The following is a 5285-nucleotide window of genomic DNA, read 5'->3' on the forward strand; positions in this document are numbered from 1 at the left end:
ATATATATATATATATATATATATATATATATATATATATATATAGTTTTCATTGGCCTTCCTAACATCAGGAAATGCTTTGAGAAACACTTTTAAAAAGAAAGTAATAGGGGCCTGTTGCGGGGGGAATAGGGGAGGGACAGTGTTGGGTAGGGAGGTTGGGGAGGGATAACATGGGGAGAAATGCCAGATATAGGTGATGGGGGGATGGAGGCATTAAACCACATTGCCATGTATGTACCTATGCAACAATCCTGCATGTTCTGCACATGTACCCCAGAACCTAAAGTGCAATAAAATATATATATATGTAATAAACTAGTGACGAACTTAAAAAAAAATAAAATCGAACCCATTACAATGGCTCACTACCACTCTGAACTCATCTCTGGCAATTCTTTTCCTTGCCCATATTTCCCAAGAGAAGCTGAAGTCCTGGCAGTCACTCAAACCATGTAAGCAGCCTTCCCCTTCAAGGCCGCACTCTCTTCTCTCCACATAGGAATGCCATTCCCTGGATATTCTCACGGCTCAGTTCCTCACTTTCTTTAGGTCTTTGCTTGAAAAGTTTTGCCTTTCTCCTACACACGTACTCCTATTCCTTGACCCTCATTTTTTTTTCAATAATACTTCTATCGACTTGTCATATTATTTATATGGAAGTAAACAAAGAAGAACCAAATGAGGAAAGCAAAGTCTGTTTATTCAGAATTTGCCATGGCCAGGGAGTCAGCCACCACTGGGTTTCCATTTTGGCAAAGACTTAAAGGCAGTCAGAGGAGTGGAAAAGCTTCATCATGCAGAAAAGGGAAGGCCTCAGATACCCCTTAATTGGAGACTTCAATATGGAGAAGCTGCAAGTGGGTTAACTGGTAGCTGGGTATTCTATGTGATTGTGTAGGGGTGCATTTTTGGCTTTTTCTTTTTGGTCTTACGGTGAAAGCAGTAACAAAAATATGAGAAACTGTCAGTTATTAATCAAATTCTGGTCATGTGGGGGTGATTGGTATGGAAGTTTTGGTTTAGCTTACATTACTAGAAATGGAAGTCTGACTCCCTACATGTCTGACTTACAGCAGTCAGGCTTTCTGGGATGTTTATTGTAAATAAAAAATTGGTTTTCTGGGCAATTTCCTGTAGGTTGTTGGTCAGAATTCTATTTTTGTATATGGCTGACCATTGTCCACTTACATGTTCAGTTTCTCACATATTTGTTTTTTTAAATGTATCATAGCTCTCTCTTAGGCCAGATGTAGTGGCTCAGGCCTATAATCCCAGCACTTTGGGAGGCTGAGGAGGGCGGGCTACCTGAGGTCGGGAGTTTAAGATCAGCCTGACCAACAAGAGGAAACCCATTTCTACTAAACGTGCAAAATTAGCTGGGCATGGTGGCGCATGCCTGTAATCCCAGCTACTTGGGAGGCTGAGGCAGAAGAATCACTTGAACCGGGGAGGCGGAGGTTGCAGTGAGCTGAGATCATGCCATTACACTCCAGTTTGGGCACAAGAATGACACTCTGTCTCAAAAACAAAAATGTTTTCTCTTCTTACTCGCATGTAAACTTTAGGGCAAAGAGAGTGTCAGGGCATTTTTTTATGTTAGGAACCAGGATTCCATGTTTATGAATTTTCTTATTCCAAGTGCCTTGCACATAGTCCATGGCGAAAAAATACTTGAGCAAAAGGGGGCCATATATGGTCATGCCTATTTTCTTGAGTGGTTAAATGAAAGATAAGTCACGTGAAGTAGACTAAATTACTTAATCTGAGAAGCCAAGATTCAGTAATTTTGTTTGTGTAAAGTCTCTCTTGCCTGAAAATGACTTGGAAATAACATTTAAGCCTATGAAGTCTCTAAAGAAAGTTTTTTTTAAAACAATCCGTGTGATACAATCTATACTGTATAATATTGGCTTAATAACCAGAAACAGCTTTGTGTTCCTTTCCCTCTACCATGGCTTACTTTTGAAAGCCAAAGTAATATGGAAAAATAAAGTTATGGTCAATTCTAGATATGAACCACAATGGTGAGTTGTTCCAAAGGTCTATGTCCTACCATTTATCATCTTTTGACATATATATTTTGTCTTAATTTACAAGGCAGACCCATGCTTGTTTCTTCTGCACAAAGTAGACGAGAGCACCCCCTGGTGTTTGGGTGACATTGCTACTCTCTTCAGTATGCTACTCAGAAAGGGGTTCCTATGTTAGCATGAAGTGTTAGTACGAGAGAAGTTTGTGGTTGCAATTTCTGGCACTTAATACTGAATTCTGGATTCATCAGTTGTGTTATAACCATCTTGGTTTTAGGGCACCACTATTAATTCCCGTCTGAGCTCGGAATTCCAAATGGTTTTCCCTAAATCTTACCATCTTCACCCATAATATCTAAACACTTACGCGTAGTGTTTAAGTGATATACAGTTATCCCCTTACGTTTCAAGAAGGACTCTTTATTTCAATATTATTGAAAACACCTGCACTGTTCTGAGCTGTGGATAACTGCTTTGCAGGCATCATTACATCGAATCTTCACAAACTATGAGTTTCTGTTACTATTTCTAATAATAAATATATTTCAAATATTATTTCAAATAATAAAACTGACACTCTCCGAGGCTTAACAGCTCCTAGGTTTTCACAACTAGTGGTTTGCAAAGGTGGGATTTGCAGCCAGTTCTATACGACTTTATGAACTAGACGGCTTACCTAGTCTACTATATAGTCTCATTGTTACATGTTTTATTTTGAGTTGTTTTTACTCTTGTCTTCAAAAATAAACCAGTGCCCCAACCACAACAACATCTGTATGGATCCCTTACTTTCTAAAAATGACCATGTGGTCCTTTTAATTGGAACCAAAGTTCTAATACTAACAAACACTTCTGATCATAAAGAAAATTACAAAACAGATGAAATATTTAGGTCTCAAGAATCCTGCAATTTCAGTCTAATCTCCCTTCGTCACCTATCATCTTATTTTGGCTTTTCTCATATGCTGTTTTGAGCACCAGAGAATACAGCAAGAATCCATCTGAACATTAATAAAATAAGAAGTATTTTAAATGTAAAATTTCTTCAAGGTAATCCAGGGCTTCTTAAAAGTCAAGATCTAGAATGTTGTAGACAGTAGGTGCTCATTAATTACTTTTTGAATGAATGAATTATACATAAATGAAGGTTTTATAGATATAGATATACAGATATATATATTTAGAGTATTCTGTAAAACTCAAGAAATTGTGTGTGTGTGTGTGTCTGTGTGCGAGATGAGATTTCATGACTAAAAGCTAAAAACCATTTATTTGCCTGAGCTCTGAATAACTCAGGTTGGGTTCTTTCATCCACTTCATCCAGAACACAGATTTTATTATTTACTAGGTTTTTTGACTTTTGCATTTAAGGGTCTAACGTTTAAATTTGTGAATTCCTCATGAAGAGACCACTGAAGAGATTTTCACAGAACTGATCTGGGGAGTGATGCTGGAGTCCTCCAGACTGTCCCAGAAAGACTGGGGGGTCTCTGGCTCAAAGCTTAGTTCAGACCATCCAGAAACACTTGCTGAATGAAGGACTAGATCTTCCAAATTGCCAAGCTGGGCAATTTCTAAAGAAATGAAATTTTAGGAGATTGATTCTAAGGTTAGGAGGGCCTATCAACACCAAGACTTGAGAAAGAGTAGAGCGTTGGACGGACCTCTCAGACTGAATTGCTTTGTGGGTGCTTGAAGAAAAACTTCCACGGCAGTTTAGGGAGTGTGTTCTTCATAATTCTGTCCTCTTACGCTATACTCTTTTTTTTCTACTTTTAAGCAGCCATTTGTAGGATTCCTCTCCCAGTTCAAATATAGACAATCTCTAAAGATCATCTGATCCCAGCAACCAGAAAAAAATCTAGATAAATTGCAAAACCACCATTTATTCTTTTTAAACCCCAAAAGAAGGTAGAATTACAAAACCATCACTTATTATTTTTAAACCCCAAAGTAAGAGATGCTGGATTTTGCAAAACACTTTTGCAAAAAGATCTTTCTGCTGGCAAATATCCATCTTGGCTTCATATTTTTTACCACTTGTAAATGAAGTCCAATTCTGCTGAAATTCCAAAACATTAATGCATTGAGCGATGCTGTTTACTGGGAATAAGTAATAATTTTCACATCTCAAGTTAAAACCCTTTAATTTGCCTCCTAAGAAGTGGTCTAGGTTGGAAAACAACAAAAGCCTCTCAAAGAGAAAGAAGGAAACACTGACAGGTAGAGAATGTTTTACTAAATTTTTTTAAAATGTTGGCTTTGCATTTGTTCTTGGAAGTGAATTGGTGAGTGAATTTGTTTCTAAATATACATATTCACAAAAAATAAATCAGTTTTTTTCTTCCATTATATAACTATTGGATGATGCCAAAATTGTCGACGTGCCCAGGATACAAACCAGCCTTGTCTGCCTCAGAAATGGAAGAGACACTGGTGTGTGAGAGACACAGGGTAATGAAGGGCTTTAGATTTGGCTATATCTGTCTTTGTTCACTGCTTCTTCATTTACCGTCTTTGTGATTTGGGACATGTTCCTTAGCCGTCCTGAAAATCATTTTCCTCAGATAAAATAGCTTCTTTTCATTGTCTATGTGAGGATTGTGTGTCATTTTTGCAAAGTCTGACCACAGAATGTACGCCTCATGAAGAGATGGGCTACCATGATTGATAATATGCTCATATTTCCCTTTCTGTTTATTGACTATGTTTGGGAAGAGTGATCATTTAAAACCAAATACTGACATGTTAATATTGCTTATCTCTTTGAGGTAGGAGTTTTAGATGATTTTTAGTTTTGCATATAATTTTATTTTTAAGTGAAAAGTATTCCATAAATTTTTTATATTTTACAAATATATATTATCAGAAACAGAGCCAATTAACAAATTCATTTTGATTATGAAGCAATTAAAATACAATTGGATGGATATCAGGTTGTAGATCAAAGATGCCTCAATGAAAAATTTTGTTCTGGGTTAATCCAAGCAACAACCCTCCTTTATTAAGTAGTTTGTTATGCCATGCGCTTAAGACCCAGGGTTATCCACATCTGTGTTGATAAACACATTTCATTCCATTCATAGTGATTCAGAGAGAGTTCATAGTACTCTGGGTATTGGGGGGGGGGATGTTTTGAAGACACGACAGTCACAAATTGATGCTTCTGGATAGTTTCTTAGTTCATTGGGTTCTCCAAGGATTTACTGTTAAAAGACTATTCCTTAATCCCACTACTGGGTATATTACCAA

This window comes from Cebus imitator, unplaced genomic scaffold (genome assembly GCF_001604975.1).
Source record: "Cebus imitator isolate Cc_AM_T3 unplaced genomic scaffold, Cebus_imitator-1.0 Scaffold138, whole genome shotgun sequence".
Taxonomy (NCBI): Eukaryota; Metazoa; Chordata; class Mammalia; order Primates; family Cebidae; genus Cebus; species Cebus imitator.